Below are 18,690 nucleotides of genomic sequence, written 5' to 3' on the forward strand. Positions count from 1 at the left end.
TGGTTTCCGAGCACCTGAATGGTGAGAAACGACATGATTCCCCTGAGCCCCTTGGAGAGACAAGGAAGCATTTTCTATCTACCAAGAGAGAACCAAGACGAAAAGATGTTCGGGGCCAGGACTTCAGTGGATCAAAATCATTGCTTCAGCAAAAATAGCAGCTAGCGTCACACAGAAAGCCTGTAGCAGGGCCAAGAAGAGCCTCCAGAGGTGCAGGATTTCACCTCAATATCTCAGCCCTCTCTCCCAATCCTCACAGCCCTCAGAGCTGCTGGAGCTGCCTTGGCTGCCACACTGCTTCCCATGAACTATTTGGCCTGTGAAGGGCTGAAAACATCCTCTGTTATATACAGTGGTGCTCAGGCTTTGCCATATTGGCTGAATTAAGCCTCTGCAGCTCAGTAGCTGCCCCTGTTCTTGCTCCAGTCCTGCCCCTGGAAGAGGAAAGCCCATCACACCCCATCGCCCCTCTCCACCACATCAACAGGACCACTTTTTGTCCTCTGAGTGCTGCCTTAAGCTAATGGCCAGCCCTGATCACTCTGGCTGATAAAAGCATTTGCTGTCGGTCTTTGCCATGCATAATGCAACGTTTACACTCAGGTCCGTGCATTTTCAAAGGGTGGCTGTGCGCTTTTAGTTAAGAGCCCAATCAGAAGATAGTCGCTTGGCTTAAAGGCATCGGGCGCACTTTGATCTCGTTTCCCTCGCTGCCCTGCCCAGCAGCGTTGGCCACATTAAGAAAAACGAAGCTGCCTTGGCCAAAGGAGAAGGCTAATGACCTCACGTCCACCGGCTTTCAAGTCATGCTGAGCCATTAAGTCCATCTCCGCCAACATCAAACACGGTCAGAGCTTGCCAAGGACGTCGCCCGCGGCGCCTGCCAGCTGGGCTCGTCCCCAAACGGGCTGCTCACCCCTACGGCCGTCCCTGTGCAAGTCATGGACGTGACTCCAGGGTGGCCGTAGGGCTCTTTTATTACTCACCACAATGTAAAATGAGGAAGCTATCAGCCTGCAAAGGCTGAATTAACAGCTGGGGCCACAGCCCTGTTAAGCAGCATGGTTGCCGGAGGAGTTTAACCACAGCAGTAAGTTCTTCTCTATCCTCCAACCAGGCCAGCAGGCCATAATCCCCAGGACCTACAGCAGCACACTCAAATTCCTGCCTCCTGTGCAGAAAATGGGGCCAAAGGAGCTGATGTAGGGGCACGAAGCTGTTTGTGGAGCCCGTGGCTCAGCTCCCATCACGGTGTCCCCTGGGACACTGGCCTGGGTGTTGCAGGATGGTGTCACGGGTTGGAAACCACACGGACCTCGTGATCTGCACCAAGCCACTCTGCAAAACAGCCACCGTGAGCAGGGGTTTATTGAGCAAGGCAAGCTGCGAGGATCTGCAGGAGCTAATAATAGTGCCTTCCCCTAACGGGCTCGTGAGCTTCTGGGGCAGTGAAATCATCCCTGGCGTATTCCTCTTGATTGCTGTGGCTGTATCCAGTGTTTCTATCAAGGCATTTCTAATAGCTAATATTCATTGTGGTATTTCAAAATGGGATTTATTCCCACTCTGTGTGAAATAGCCCTAGTTCAGCCCCAGGAAATAAAACCAATGGCAGCTATCAGAGCTGTTAAGTAGGAGAGAATTTTCCTCATCTGGCTGTGCCAATCTTTTCCATCATTTTGTCAGTTCTCTGTAAAAGACAGCCCTTCCCCGTTCCCAAGGACCAAGGCTGTGTGTGCCTGGGATGGCCTTGACATGGGTATATCCCTGCAAGCCCCCACCAGTGCTCTTGACCCCTCAAGCCAAGGGAATTCATCACAATGGGGAAACAAGAAGGGGTCTCATGGGAGCCTTAAGCCCGGAGACCCGACTGCTTTGCCACTGAAAGCTCAAACAAAAGGATTCACACTGAAAAAAAGCATTCCTGGGCCTCCAGCATCTTTTTTCGATCCTCTGTGGGTGCATTTGACATTGTATTTATACATCCAACTACACTTTTTGTGTCAAATACCAGCAAGAATTGGTGTTTTCCTGGAAAGTGAAGGCTCCTAGGGCAGTTTAGCTAACACTTCAGAGCCTCTTCTGCAACTTCTGCTTCGTATACCTCGAAAATCCAAATCCATCCATGTAACAACAGTTTTCATAAATACGTAAAACCCAATAAAAATATTTCTAGCAGTAGCTTCTGCCCAGCATCCATGTCCTACCACCATCAGCAGGTGACAGTGGCCACAATCCAGCACAGTTTTCACTAGAAGCAGGTAAAGAAGGTAATGGCACGCACACACAAAACCTTGTGTGTTTACAACAGGAGCTCCTTCTGCACCCAGAATTGCTTGACTGGGAGGAAACTGGGAGACAAAACGCCCGCTGGCCCAGCTCAGGGCACAGCCCCAACCTGGGGACCCTGCCCACTGCTCAGGATGTGACCAGCATCGCTCACAAGTTACCAGCACCAGGTACACTGCCATGTGTGGCAGTGCTGTGATTTCCTTCCCCTGCAGCATGTTTTGACGGCATTAGCAGGAACGGTGGGCACTCCCCAGCCCCAAAAGGGTTCCTGTGGATGGGGCCGATGTTTATCACTGCAGCCTGCAGCCATCCCAGCCTCCCAGCCTGCTTTCGGTAACGAGCTCCATTCCTCCAGGGTTTTATTTTCACTAAGAATTCTTCATAACTTGTATTTATTTGCTCAGCGCCAGTTAGATGTCTGCCTTTCAGCCTGAACTATCTTTAGCTTCCAAAATATTTTGCATTTCAGGGAAGTATTTGAGCCACTTTGCCGAGAAGAAATAACGCAGAGCACTGGGGCGCAGACGCGGCGCCGCAGCTGCATGCAGGCACCCTTGGCAGCTCAGGGTACGTTCCCACTGGAAGCTGGCTGTTTCCTTTTCTTTCTTATCTTTGTAGGATGATCCACAACCTGTCCTGAAATGTCAGCTCGTGGAAATAGGAGGCTGCATGCTGCATTGCACAGTGCACAATGCAGCACCAGCACCCAGCACAATGCAGAGCCCAGAACCAGCACAAGCACACAGCATGGCTCAGCTCAGAACCTGCTGCACTCAGGGCCAGGGAACAGCTTTTAATTAAAGAAGGATTTCCATTTCATGCCCAAGGAAGGAAAGTGAATAACACTGAACTCCAAGAAAACCTATAGAATTAGCTTCCCTTCTGTTGTCACCAGCAAAACGGTTTGCCTGTAATACCTGTTGCATGATTTGGGTTCTTTCCTTCCCAAGCATTTCCTGTAGGAATCAGCACCTGCACCATTAATACATAATCATTAGCACATTAATCTTCATGTTGCACATGCAAATCAGAGCTCTTTGCCTTCTAACAGGAAAGGAAAATAGGAAAATGCTATGGGGTATTTTGGAAACTGTTCTGCACAGAGCTGCAGGCATACCAGCATTAATGGTAGGAAGAGTCCTTTGAGGTAAGCGAGCTGGAGAGGGTTGGTTGTGTCAGGTGAGGATGGGGACAGTCCCCAGTCACCTTTCCCACACAGTCTGTCACATTGCAGGGCAGCTTTGGTGAATGGAGATGGGTCTATTCAGAGGAAAGCTGACCATAAGTGTGCCCCAGGATGGGGGTTAACAAGTGACTGGTGCTTCAGAGACCTCCACCACAGATGGGGACCTTGGGATCAGGCCAAATTGAGTCCTAAACCAACCATGATGCTGCACACAGGCAGACCTGGCAGCCTCAGCACTGATGGTCCAGCCTACCGAGCCTCTCATGATGTGCTGAATTACCTGTTCAGTGGCCCTAACACAGTCAGTGTGCTTGAGGACAGCCATAAATCACATTATTTTTGATGTGAGCCGTGCCTTCACACCAACCAGGGAGAGCAGCGTGGCATTACAGGTTGCACAAAAGGGGTGGGCGACCCTCCTTATCCCCTCACCATGCAGGGAGCTCAGTAATGACCTCCCAAATTATGGGATTGGATCTGGCAGGACCTTCTCCCATTGCTCCCCAGGGGTAAGTGCTGATGCCCAGCTCTCAGGGCTGTGGCCAGAGTGCATCTCCATGCAGTGCCAGCAGAGCTGGCAGGTTCATTATCTTTGCAATAAATCGTTAAAGAAAGCCCCGGCTCGTTGCGCATCCCCGGGACGGTGTGGATATGAAGTGTGTGGCAGAATGGGCTGGTGCAGCTTGTCATCACTAATGAGATTATGCTCCCCTAATCTCACAGCAAATCGGATTTTCACGCTGTGAGCATTTATCGCGGGCTGAGAGCGAGGAGGGCAGCGAGAGGCAGCGTGGACCTGGGCTCTGCTGGCTTGGATCGACAAACAGGGGTTGTGCAGCAGAGGGGACCCATTCTGTGTCCTTTAAGCACTGACTTGGAGGTTAATTCTGTGGCCAGAAATGAGAGGGCTGATTAGTTTGCCCGGGACCCCCAGGTCGGCAGCGAGTGCCACTGTGCGGGAGCAGGAAGGGAAGGCAGCTCTTGGCACGCCTGCTCACCGCAAGCAGCTGTGCTGCTTTTCACGGGGTTATGCAACTGTTTTGTTCCCAAATAATATGGCCAGTGTTATGTTTAACTTCATACCAAATCCTGTTTGTCTTGTTTCGGTTTCAGGGAGGAATTGTGTGCGTAGTTTCACAGGGGTCCAGCGATCACGCGGGTGCTCTGCGCATCCTTCACCGCGGGTCAGGGGCTGAAGCTGTGGGGTTTTCCCAGCCCTCCAGACCCACACTGGTTTGCTGTCCATGTTTGTGTCTCTTCTAACATACAGCATAAAGGCTGTGGGCCCACAGCAGCTCCCTCATAACCCGGTGGCAAGCACCATCCCTGCATGTGCAAGGCGGTAACCGCATGGGCAAGTCGCATGGTTTTGCAACCGCGTTTTGAGAACCCGAGCCCAACTGTTCAGCTACATATTTAGGACAAAGTTGCAATAACCAGAGAGGCTTTTGAACTTAGGAACAATAGGAGCTATTTTCAATGGGTGAATAATGTTGAAAATCTGTCCCTTAACGTCAGCTCATAGAATCATCATTTTTCCCAGTAAATAATATAAAAAGTTTAATTTTTTCTCAATGGATTTCAATGCAACATTTACTCAGAGACTGTTTATTCCTCATCCAAGAATAGCAGGGAAACAGGCTGAAAAAGAACAAGATGATCTTTATCATTTCAAATAGAAGAATTCCAATATTTCTGTTAACTGTCTCACTCTAGCTGTATGTTTATATGCATGCCATACAAACAACTTTAGGAGGTCACTTACTTTCATTTTTCACATCACATTCCTTGATGAGAAGAAAACTGAAACTTGTGAAGGTATTGCTACTGTTGGTATTATATTTTTAAAAGAGAGAGAAAAAAAAAAAAACGGTTTTCTGTACAAAATTAGGCATGCCCAAAATAGTGCAATTCAGGAGGGTGTATGGATGCTTAAAAGAAAAGCAACATTATTCACTTGGGTTCTTTTTCATGATAATAATTTCTAAATATTCACATATTGTTTAAATCTCACAGCAGATACATATTTTGACTTGCATGATGTTTTGACACTACCAAAAGCTTTCTGAATAGACACATTTTAGAAACCCAATTTGGAATGAAAACTAATTTTGAAATATTGGAATCTCTTGGATTTCAAAGTAGGTCTCTGTTACTCAGTGGAAGTAACTCTTCTTAATCAAAAGAATACATAGAAGCATTTTTCTTAGCCTGGCAGCAGTGTGCTAGGCAAATAATTAATCCTGTATTGTCTTTCTGGCAGCAGAGCACTCTCCTGCAGCACTGCTGGTGCAGTAGTTTATCCCTGCATGAACCAGGAGCAGGGAAATGCTAAAATAAGGTTCTGATTCAGACCTATTACAAGGACTGTGATTTTATAGCCATGGAAGCAGCTGTGCGCAACAATTAAAGAACAGCAGTTTATCTGGTCCTGTGTTTCATGAATGTGCGTTTTTTATTACTATAATTCAAAGATACCCCCCTTTTCATGTCAGATGTGCTTGCAGTATTTGCTTTTTTTGCTTTAGCTGTACACATTTAGACATCTGCTTTCTATTACTGACCCTCTGAAACACAGCTTGCCACTGTGGCACAGGCAAAAGCATTGAGGATGGCCATGAAATCCCTGCTTTTGTTTAGAGCAGAGTTGCCGGATAAGATTATTTAAACTGATTTAAAAAAAAAAAAAAAAAGAAAAGAAAAAAAAAACACACACAACAATCTCAGGGTCACTGGTGTTGGCGTTCTGGCCCACTTCTCTTTATTAGATAGTTTTGGCCGGGGGGCTTTGACTGATCTGGTGGCTGTTGCTTGCAACCTCCTGCCCAGCGATGATTTCATCTGCCTATCTGCCATTCTTCTGCGGTTAGAAGAGATCCTCTGACAACATGTCTGAACCAGGGGGGTGGGAAAGGTTTACAAAGGCAATTAAATGAGTGGTCGGCACACGGTATGTGCTGCAACATTTATTTTCACACCAGCATCCTCTGACACTGACTCTGTAGGTGCAGCAGGAGCATCTCCACGTCACAGCATGCCACCGTGCACCACCTTCACCTTACTCATGAAAAAAAAGGTTAGTGTAAGAGGTAGTCAGAGGAATGGCAGTGAAGAAACCAGCAAAGTGCTGCTGCTGCATGCTGAAGAGGACAGAAATCCCAGTAAGTTAAAGCAAAGGTGAGGATGGTGATGTCGGCTCCACTGCAGCGTTCATCCCTCCAGGCGATACACAGAGCGGAGCCAGAGCACAGAGCATTCTCCCCACCCTGATGACAGCGATCGCTTCCCAAAACTCAGCTCCCAGCCCGCTGCTGCCCTTGAACACCACCTGCTCGTTTGGAACGGGGCTCCTGGCCCAGCCGACTTACCGCTCCCCAAGCAGCTTCCTGCCAGATTTCCACTGCCATAAGAGAAGGTTACACATGACGCCCGAACAACCACACACCCTGCTCCTCTGCACTAATTAACACTGTAGCTCTATGTGGTCCTATCTGGGGCCTGAGGTTTCCCACATGCCGCAGCCTGAAGCATCCCCTGCCCATCCCCTGCATGCATTTCCCCTCTGCAGGACACACACAGGGAGCAGCACACGGTTTCCACCTCCCCTCTTGACACGCTGACACGCTGGCAAGCAGAAAGAAGGTCCCTCGAGTTTAAAACTTGCACAAAAATGAGCGAATGTGGCTGACTTTCACCACGAGTTCAAGAACATGGAAATTTTTAATGCATGTTTTGATATGTCCCGGGATAATCTATGACCTTTTGAGTCCTTTCTTATCCAAAGCAAACTTCACAGCACAACCCTGGCAGATTTCTTGGAATTGTGACGCTGAGTGATTCTGCAGATATTCCAAGTGATGCTTGGAGAGGAATGAAAATATCTTCAGATTACCTCCCGTTTACCAAGGGATGACAACGAACAGTAAGTGCGGGCACTCGTTGCATGGGAAGCTGTCAGAGCAATCAGCCTGGACGTCTATACCGCCTGTCGTAGTCCCAGAGAAATTCCTTGCATATTTCTGTAATATTCAAATCATGTCCATTGCTCAGAAAACAAAATGTTTCACAGTCTTTCATAGGCTTTTTGCAGCGTTTCAGGGTAAGAAGTTCAGCTGTTTCTCAGGGCTGTGGAGCAGAGCCGAGCTTGGCCCTGCTTTACCAGCGGGCAGCGTGCTGGTGTGGGGCTGGCTCCTGCATCGCAGCTACCTGCCCCTGCCCAAATGTGCTCACATGGCCAGAGCCACAAGGCAAGCAGCATCCGTACCGTGTCCTTCCTCTAGAGAAAACCCAGCAGCCTCGCAGGAACAGAGGTTCTTTCACCCCTAAATCAGTGAATTTAGATGCATTATGCCCTGGCTGCATCCAACCCTACCTATGGCCAAGATAAGATCATTCCAGCTTCCTCTAACACCAGGTACCCATCTGACCTGCCCCATTGCAAATACATCCTCTTCAAAAGCTTTGCAGACTGGCAAACAGGTCACAGCTGAGCTCCATCTCCCAGAGGCCAAACAGAAAGGCACACGGGTGTGTAGGCACGGCTCAGCACCTTTCCCACTGGTTTCTGGAGCGTTTAAAGGATTAAGGTGAGCCTATCCTACATACTTCACACCTAATATTTTGGGTTGGATGGGATTTTGCTTCCCTTCATCCACTAAGGGAAACTCACAGGTGCCTTGCCATGAAGAAGAGAAGCAGAGGACCACGGCTGAAAGAAGACATTAAGCTGTGCAAACCCTGGCATCTGCCAGAAGATGCTGTCTTGGGAAAGACAACATCTGTGAGTTTCCTTCAGAACCGCTTTGTTTGGCTGTCAAGAGGACCTTGGACGAGGAACTTCCTTTCCAAACACCATGTGCCATCAGCCCCCACTCTTCCCTGCTCCAGGCAATCTTTTTGCATATAATTTCCAAACAGAATGAGGGGTTGGACCTATCTGTCCAACTCGTTCTCTTTCCCATAGTGAAAAACACATTGTCTCGATTCTGGAGCAGACAGCAGCATGTGTGAAAGTCCATCCTTTCCATCAAAGCACTTAAGCTCATGTTTAGAGCTGAGAAAACACTGAAGTGCTTGGCTAAAAAGGGAAGATCCCCCAAATTGGGACCAAAGAGATGCTACAGTTAATCGATTTCCTTTGAGAACATCCTGTACTTTCCCCAAAGGGCTAACACTGTAGTTCTTCTATTCAACTCAAAAGCTGTTGCAAAGCTGCAGCAAGTTTGATTGGGTTGGCATTTCTTAGAAGCTATTTATTCACCCATGACTGCAGTATTAAGACTGGCTCTCTGCAGTAAATATGCACAAGTGGACACACACTGGGAAATTCTTTGTCTTGTCCCCGGTTCTGCTGCTGAAGGAAGACACATGGTTTCAATGATGTCTTTGTTATCTGATCAAGCATCCAGCCCAATTTGCAATTTTAATGAAAATCAGACACCTGCACTGCAACTGATCTCTGCTCCCAGGATTAGCAACAACAAGGGAAAGAAGCATTCTCCTTATCGGAAGAACTGAAGCCACCAGTATCCAGTTACCAAAGCCCAGGCTGCGATTTCAGATGTTACCCAGAAGAAAGGAACCCTTTATCCCTCTCTGGACAGTGATCTCCTCAGATGGAGAACCACGCCGAAACAACGAGCTGGTGGTAACATTAGCTCAGATGCAGGAGCATGAGCTGGGGAGCTCTGGCTGTGCCAAATCTCTGCAGGCTCCAGAGAGAGGCCGTGCTGGCAGCAGAAGGACTGCACTGGCCACACAGCCCTGCCTTCCCTTTTCAGAAGCAGCATTTACCCAGAATATTACAAGGATGTGAAAGTTTTAGTGTTGATTCAAGATTTTTTCCCTTTTTTAAAAATCTGTACGGGGTCATTTTTACTCTGCTCATATCCCAGCCAGCTTTGGATAGGAGTGAGAGGCATTCACACTGCTTTCATCTGCCTACAGGTTCGGCTCTGAACAAGCCCCAGGTAGAAGAAGAGAGGGCTACTTAAAGCTCTGCGCGTGTCTGAAACAAGCCTGAAGATGCCACACACTGCAGGACGGAGCAAAAGCTTAGGCTGAGATAGGATGAGGGTTTGGATAGGGGATGAGTGCACTGGCTGCGGCGTCCCCCAGTACTCAAGGTGCCCCAGCAGGGGCTGAGGGATGCTTGGGAGGGAGCATGGCATGGGGCCTTCAAACAGCAGGGCAAAAGAGCTGCTCAACGCATACCTGGCACCTGTCTGCAAAGCAAAGCTCCAACTAAAATGAGGGAAATATAAGATACATGCACAAAATGGGAAATTGCTTACTGGAGTATACTGAGAGCATTTTCTACTTCAAGATGCAAAGAAACCTACTTCCTCAGTGTTTCAGCCAGTATTTATTGAAATACTTTCCAAAAATTTTCCTCTTTCCAAAAATTTCTCCTCTTGCCTAAAGCCAATACTTCTCTGTCCACTGGGCTGATGTTGGCGTTTTTCATGTACTGGGATAAAAATGGGGGGATGGATGAGAGAAAACAAGGAGGAAATAAATCTATTAGTGAGCATTTTCAATAAGTTGATAAACTTCAAAGATTTACCCCAAATCAAGAACTTATCATATAATCAGCAATTTAGCAAACGGCCTTCAACTGTTGAAATAAATTTGTTTCAGTGGGAGCCCCCTCAGCTGCGGAGATCCTCAGTCAGCCCTGACTGCACCTGGGAAGTTTCAGGTGCCGGCGATATTGGGATCCTCCTCGCTCCTCAGAAGAGCCTTATCTGCTGAATCCTTTGTCCTCTTGTTGTAGCATGAGCTCCCTCTTTTGCCCTGCCGAAGGTAAATCAGGCAGCTCCACAAAAGGGCCTGTCAAGTGGTTTCGAGCCGTGCCCCTCTCCTGCAACAACGCAAATAATTTGGGGACCCCAGGTCAGCAAAGCATCATGCGTGCTGCTGAACTGAGCCCTTTATATGTTCCAGAGAAAGGCAGTGATGCTTTTTATAGCTGGACTATTTTCTATTCAACCGAGTTGGGCTCTGCTTCCCTAAACAGGATTTTCCACCCCGTTTTGCAAAGAAAAATGTGCGTTTCGAAACTCCATTTAGCCACCCCAGCCTCACAAAATGTTCCTGAGCACGCTGTGCGCTTGAACCTCCCACCCATGAAATAGCAGAGGGAGCTTTCTCCCCAGGCTGTTCCTCCCTCTGTGTGCTGTAGGGACGGCTTCTCCACCACAAGCCAGCGGGTCGCCTCCTGTTGTAGGACCCTTGAGCCTGGCAGGCTTCTGCTGCCGCTGAGGACGTGCATGCTCGTTTCTAACGTGGTCAGGGTTTGCATAAATGGATGGAAAAATTCTGCTGTTGATTCCAGCGGGCTCGTGCTGGACACTCCCGTAACATCCCTGCAGGGCATTTGGATGAGCCCTGGCAGTACATTTATCCTGCTGTCAGAAGCGGTGCAGCAGCTGAAAGGAGAAGTTGTTCCTGGAGGGCCTGCTTGATACGGCCGCTGAATTACATCCTCAGCACTCACCTCTCGCATCATTTATCTTCCCGCCTCCTATAAACACCAAGTCTGACAAAGCCATAAAAACACTGAGACAAATGTTTCAGCTCCATGCTCAGGTCCACGTTGAGTCTCAGGTCCCCTCTCCAAGCCCCACTGGCCCTGTGCGTTGTGGTCCAGGAGCTTTGGGAAATCACACGCAGAAACACGTTTCTGCTAGCACGGAGGGGATGCCTCATGGCTGAACACAGCGCCCATGGATATTTCTCTGCTCAGGGAAGGGTTGGAGCACCAGTGAGCCCGTCCAAGCACCATACACACGTCCTGGGTGCCTGCAGCCATCCCCACTGCCTGCTTGCCCATCGCAGGGTGCACCCAGCATGTCCTATGGCATGGCAGGGCCACCTGGCATCTTATCCCCACCAGAGCCTCTAGGGACCACCAGGGCCCCAAACCCCACCAGCAACAACAGCCCCACCTCCATCCAAGCTTCTTCATACTTGCGGTATAACAGTTGCGGAGAAAAAATTTAAAGCTTTGTTTTCATCTTCCTTTTTTCTTTTTTTTTTTTTTTTTTTTTTTTTTTCATCCAAGCAGGCAAACATCTGCAGAGCACTTTTAAGATAACCATAGCAATGACATGAGGACAATTGGCAGGCACGCTCTGTGCTCATCAGCTGCTGTGATTCACGGGGCCGGAGCTCGGGGCCGCGTCCAAGCAGCCCACGAGGATGAGGAGGGACCCCTCGCACCGAGACCCGGCGCCGGGGCCGAAGCCAGAGCAGGCTGGAGCAGGGCGGGGGGAACGTGGGTGTCAGGGGAGCCTCGATGGAAATCGCAGGTGTTTCTTCCCTGCCTCCTCCCCGCGAGAGGCCCCTCCGTGTTCTGCTACGGTTTGTTTTTCTGGCAGCCGGCGCGCTCTATTTTTCTTGCCTGTGTTTTTTACGAGTTATGTTTGGTTTCTGCTAAAACAACAGAAAACAGCACAGGGCTGGATTTTTCTTGGGTGTTTTTTCTTTCTTTCTTTCTTTCTTTTTTTTTTTTTTTTTTTTTTTTTTTTTTTTTAGAAACTATGCAAAGGGTCATTTGGAAGCCCTGATTCCAGTAAAACTTTTCAGAAGGATTGATGGAGGTCTCAGACCAGCTGGGGGGTCACAGGTCAGACAGTTTAGCCCCCCCAGAGGGGCGAGGAGATGGGACTAGCAGCCACGCGGCCACGGCTAAGCCGCAGAAGAGGCCGCGGGGCTCCACAGGACACGGAGGGTGGCAGGAGGGAGACGTGCTTGTGGCATCGGGGTGAATCTGCAGAGCTGAGCCGTGTGCGGGGTCAGGCTGAGGAGGAGATGTGGCACTGCCCCTCAGCACTGCTCATTCCCAAGCAAGGCTCAAATGCATCTGAAGACAAAGTAAATGGGGTTCGGTGTTCACAGAACGGTGTGAGCCCTCTGGGAAAGGTCTGCGAGCCACTGACTGCAAACATCTCACCCAGGACCACTCTGCCACCTCACTTCAGCATCCAAATTGAACCACAGCTGGCCAGAGTTGAGAGAATGGAAAGAAACAGCCGTGTGCTCGGGCAGGAGCAGGAGAACAAACAACCCAGCTTTTAAGGGGAAGAGATTTTTTCATCTGGTGGTGGGCTAAGGTATTTTAAAATATCAGATATTGCGTTTAAAAGCAGAATTGATTGCTCTTCAGAGCAGGCCCTAGTCGAAGATCAAGCGGGAAGTAACAGCAGGTGTTTAATAAATCTTTAGAGCAGTCGCTTTAAAAGTTATCTATTTTTTACTCTAAACATGAGGTATTGGTATTGCTAATGCGCATTATCCACACGCCTCCATCCAACCAGTGAAAGATTTTGGCCGTGTTTCAGCAGAAAAAATCGGTGGCATATGGTCTGCATAAAGCATAAGCATGACTTGTTCTTTAGGCTGGTCTTGGCACACGGGAGGTCATGAAATCATCTTTCAGAAACCTCAGCTGGACCAAGGCACAGCCTCCTCCCGTTTGCACACTTCTCCCTACCAAGGACCTTATCCATAACCAGTACTGCCACCATCACACCGTGCATCTTCCCAGGATTTCCCAACGATTTGCTGTCCTGGATATAGAAGCACCTTACTTTTTCCCACCAAAGACGGAGATGAAGATTTAAAAGCAAGCACGAACAAGAAGAACCACCAGGCATTATTCCCTGAGAAATGAATGTAAAACCCCTGTGTCCTCTAACATTTCAGAGTGCTCCCCATCTCCAGCACCACCAGGAGATGGCTCTGGGCTCCCCAGGGGGCCCAAGGCCCAACTCACTTCGCAGACAGTGCACGTGCACAGGAGCAACTGCTGCCGACAGCTCAGCACCATCCCGTGCACCCTGCGAGGACAGAGAGTAAGGGGCACCCCCGACTTTAACGGGTAACCCTACCTGTGAGACGGCTTCTAGGGGAGGAGGGCAGTGGAAAGTCTGGAAACAGAATATGGAAAGGGAAAGTTCAAGGCCTCCACGTTACGTGAGATCATTAAGGCACGCTGCATACCTCTGCAAGCCAAACCAGCGGTGCCTATTTGCATGAACAAGCAACCTTTCTCTGCTTTTACAAAGGGTTTGCAAAGGATTACTAGGCTGGCTACTTCAAATCATGCAGAATGGGCAAACCCTATTCCTGCGGTCCCCAAGACTGAAGAAAATATGCTAGACACCTACCCAACTGAGAAATGTGTTTGCATGATGACCACAGCATTTACATAGCTGGGAGGTGTTGCACAGAGTTCCTCAAAGGAATAAAAACAGTCCAGGCTGCCTTTTTTGTCTCTGTACAAAAAAATGATTTATATAAAGCCAGAAGGTGTGAAGGATTATCTTCTGAACCTGCCAAACTGGCTGCAAACATCCTGAAAAGCAGATTTTATTAGTGTAATTTTTAAAAGAATGAAAGGACCTTTGGAAGCAAAAGGATGAAAACAAGATTTCCCCTGACATATTTATTTCTCAGATTAAGTCTGTGTAACTATATGCTATATATGCACAATGTAGATAATAGAAGTGTTAGCTACAGGACATTGCAACATCCAGGATGTAATTTATATCTTTCCCCATGTCTTTGCTCCCAAAACCAGCAGCTCATCATATTCCTTGCCACTGCTGGACTTTGGCAGAGCTCCAGCACTTCAGAGGTCACTGGGTTCTTGAGTGGCCAATTTGTCAATAGCTGCTTTTGCAGTGTTTACCCAGGTATTATTCAGCTTTGTACCACTAAGACAAGCTGGTACACGCTGGTTCTGCTCTGCGTATTGTTTATTCTCTGCTATTTTGACCTTAGAGTTCATCTGGGAAATGTATTCAGCCAGCGCTTCTAGAAGCTGCTGTGGTGCTGTAGGGATGAGGTAGAGAGATAGGGTAAGATAGGATGGGATAGGATGGGATGGGATATTCAAAACAGGAGGTTCTGAATACCAGTTAGGGCAAAGCAAATTTGACTTTTAGACTTGAATTGATGTTCTCAAATTTAGTACACAGCAGAGGGATTGCTCCTCTCACTAAAACTTTCAACGTGGAGGTCAGTCATGGATTTGGAATACCTCAGTTTTGACCCCTACTGAGCATGGCGTTGGGACACTTCAACAAAGTGCTTCTTTTTGCCTTGCTTGACATTTAAAGATCACATATTTTATCCCAAGGAGAAAAACTGACCTTTGCTTGTGCCAGCCAAGTCCAAATCCTAGGAGAACAACAGCAGCCCAATACAGCAGGTAACAGTTGCAGCCCAATCCTGATGCCCACATGGCAGCATGACTTGATCAAAATCCATCCGAAGATGTCAGTGATGCTTCACTGAGTCCAACCTGCAAGTGAGAAAATGCCCACTTCATGGAGACCTCCGAAAACTGAGTCCTATCACTTGCCAACAGCCATTTTACAAGCCCAATTTTCAAAGTACAGCTATTCAAAGCTTCCTGAAAATCAAGACCTTTAGAAGTTTCTTTAGCTGGACACCCAATAGCTAAGGCATCCCAAATCCCTCGTTATTTCTGAACGTCTTGGCACAGCGTGCTGAGCATAGGAAATGGGTGAGATTAACGACTTCAGCTCACACATCGAGCAGGATATGAAGGGCTACATGTGGTATGTACATAATATGCCCCTTTTGCCAGTGTCAATCAAATCGTAAAGCACAAAAAGACATTGTACCTACTGGGAGAGCAAACATTTTGCTTCTCTGGATTGAAACTTAAAGGAAATATCCTCTTTCTTCCTGTCCTCCTACCTTCACATGAGCTGGAGAGTACAATTACTTAATATGACAAATCTAACAGCAAATTTACAATCTGAAAATAAATGGGAACTGCTTCCTCTACTTGCTTTTCGTATGTTTTTTTTTTTTTTTTTTTTTTTTTTTCTTTCTTTCTTTTTCTCTCTCTTCCCCAAGAGACGATGAAGGTTCAAGGATCTCACAGCAATGCGCTCTTGCTGCACTGGACATTTCTTATCAGCCTCGGACCGCGGGAGCCACGATAGGAAGTGTGCCATTCATTCATGGGGCTGCTGCTGGGGATCTTAGGCATATCTTGAGCATGTTATCACACACTTTGTATTGTCTACTCTGTCTTGAGAAAGAAACCCTCTAATCAGGGCTGACATTTTCTCCTTCTGGAAATCACCAGTTTGTTTCTCTGCCTTTTGCCTCGCATTGATTAAACACCTTCCTGTTGAAACAGTTAGCTAGACAACCACAACAGAACAAAAACTTGGTATCAGCTTCCCAGATTCCTGCTCCCTTTCATGTGAGAACAGAGTTGGCATGGGCAGGGAACACATGAGCCCAGACTGGGAGACGAAATTTTGCCCCTTGATTTATTAATGACCACTTTTTAGCATTCCCCTGCGTGTCAGTACGAGTGGCCTCGAGCCCTTTGGGTCTGGACAATCCTCCCAGGCACAGCCTTAGGGAGAGGGTCTCCTACACTGAAGATCTGCTGCCACTGAGCTCAGGAAGCCTTATTCTGTGAGCAAAGCCATTCATGTTGGAAGGAATATGGTCAAAAAAAATATATATATCTGATTTTAATAAGATTTAATTACAATTTTTTAATCTGATACCACTCATGAATTGTAGGGAATTTACAAACCACTCATTGAAATCAAGACGTGCATCTGATTTTTTTTTTCCAATTGAACCCTTTTTCCATTTTTCTACAGGAGTTTTTCCCTCTCACCAGCCACACTCACCAGTTAGATTTGCTTATTATGATAAACTCCAACTTTCCAAGTATTTCTAACTCTGTTTCCCCAGAATGGGATATTTTTTTACTGCATGATAGCTAAAATGCAAAAGGATATTTTCTAAAGGGGACGGAGAAAATCGTTAAAGAATGTACACATGCAACCTACTAAGGCGGCATACTTGTAAAAGTAGCATTTATCTAATCACACAGGTATCAGCTTTAGTGTGACATTGCCTCCCAGAAAAGGAGATAAATTACACTAATGTTAATATTGCAATAAGATAAGGAGGTTTTGTAAATGCAATTGTATCCATTCAATTAACTTCTAACACTTGTACTTCTAGGCTGCCCTACTTTATAATTGTCCTCTCCTTGAAGGCATTTTTTTCAACTTTTTACCTTGTATAATCCCGTGGAAGAAAATCAAAGTTGTTTTTCTCTTTATCTGGAGAAAAAAAAAAAAAAGAAAAAAGAAAAAAAAAAAAAAAAAAGAAAAAAAAACCCTGGATTTCAGGCTGCTTTTGTGAATATCCACAAAGAATGCTGTTCTTAGCATCCTATCTGTATGGAAAGTTAAATGTTCTGTGGATACCTAAATATTCCCTGTATTATAATATTTATCAGTAGAAAGAAAAGAAATAATACAGTCTAGAAGCTATTACAATTTCATAAAACTCATAGAAATACTCTAACTGCACAAGGAGGATGCTTAAACCTCTTTTGTTCATGTATAAATTAATAACAGTTGAGCATTTCTCCATCCTGGGAAAATAGGTGTGTTAAGTTATACAAAAGTTTAAGGAAAAATTAAATGGAGCCCCTCTTTGATTAGCATTCCTGTTTCTTAAGCCCTTATTTTTGCTGGTTTAAGGTTTTCACTGTGGCCACAATAATACATACCCTGGTATTTTTTAAATGACAATTTACGATGAGGACATTTTTCTTGGGCATTGCCAAATATGAAGTATATTAAAATGTAGTCAAAATGACCCATTACTCTACTCACTGCTTCAGACAGCGCTGGAAAATAACTAATATCAAAGCAAAATTTCCTAATTAAAGACTTATTAGCAGAAGGTTTAAATCCTTGGAAAATTCACCTCAAAAAATACCTTGCCTGAAACCAGTTATCAAATTCCACTCAGATTTGGTGGAAATAGTTTACTAAGCCTTGCCTAGCAGGGCGAACAGCTGGATGTCAAGCAGGAAGACACGGCTGGTTGATGCATGCATACACACATGTGGACATCCAGGGAAGATTTAAGACCCATCCTGTGCTGCAGCTGTTTTCATAACTTAGATCCAAGGTTCTTACCCATTGCACATAGCCATATCAGCCAGACGGACTTCAAGGCATGAGGAGGACCCAAAGATTGGCTCAAACCTAAGCCCTCTTCATCCATCTTATTCGTTTTACAGGCTTATAGCAAGAGGTTGTCCTTAGAACCATACATATGAGCATTTCCTCGGTCTAACCAGAACTTTAACTTATGCCACTTGAACGAGACGATGATGTGATGACAGCAAGCCTCCACCATCAGTCTTTCTGAAAGCACCATGAAGATAACTTCTGTGATGTTTGGTGAAATTCAAAACTTTTAAAGAGCACATTTGAGTAGCACTAAAAAAAGGGATGAAAGTTTAGGTCAGTAAGAGTGACACAATTCACCAAACCTGTGACCTTATTATCTGCTTAGCACCTACCATAATCTCCCTGTCTCCAGGCCTCCAGTAGTAAGATGTTGCATAGGGTATTTTGCCTGCAGAGTGACAGAGAACCTGCTGTCAAAGAAAAAAACAAGTAATGGCATACTCTGCCTTTGCCTTATGTAGAAATGCTACGTACGTGTGTGTAGAAATAGAAATATTGACGGTATTTCTAAAATTCCCACCAAAGCCTATGGGATATTCAAGACAGTTCAGTTCAGAGAAAAATAAATAAATAAATAAATAAAGGGAAAAAATAGTTATGTCCTATGACAATATCTAAGCAGCTTTTTGCATGAATCCTTACATTCTTAATCGAAACAGACACAGGGTTTGTATTGAAGCACTTACCAAATTATCAGGTGTTTCTGAATTTTGCCCCCTTCACATGTGATGAGTTCTTTTTCAGAGCAGGAGCTGCAGGGTGGGGGAGTAATTGCTATGGAGACACCCAAGCACGCCAGGATTAAATCTTATGGTAAAATTATCCCTTTGATCCAATGCTCAAGACCAATCCCTAATATCACTGATAAGCTTAAATGTAATTTTGAGAAGTACAAAGCAAAAAATACCACAACAAGAGATGGCGAAGAAGAAAGCCTTAAGAATAAAAGTTCAAGTATGAAGCAGGAGAAGCTGGTGTACTAGGCCGGACCCCATTTCTTAGCTCCCATATAGCGGAAGGTTGCATTATTGCTCTGTATGCCAATTACTTCTGCTGTTGTTGGAGGCACTATTGGGCCATAAGTCAATGCACCCAAGATATCCACAGGATGTATCGATTCACTGCAGCATCTCCTTCCTTTTGCAGAAG

The 18,690-nt window shown here is 46.4% G+C and overlaps 1 long non-coding RNA gene across 1 annotated transcript; it reads right to left on the reverse strand.

Moving 5' to 3' along the window:
• Positions 1–9,823: 9,823 nt before the first annotated feature.
• LOC311441814 lies at positions 9,824–18,190 on the reverse strand. Its single transcript, XR_014696228.1, has 5 exons — positions 18,016–18,190; positions 17,874–17,929; positions 14,638–14,789; positions 13,372–13,410; positions 9,824–11,911 (listed from the first exon to the last, which is right to left on the reverse strand). It is a non-coding gene; the product is annotated as an uncharacterized lncRNA (long non-coding RNA).
• Positions 18,191–18,690: the final 500 nt, after the last annotated feature.

This window comes from Aythya ferina, assembly GCF_964211825.1.
Source record: "Aythya ferina genome assembly, chromosome: 10".
In the NCBI taxonomy this organism is placed as follows: Eukaryota; Metazoa; Chordata; class Aves; order Anseriformes; family Anatidae; genus Aythya; species Aythya ferina.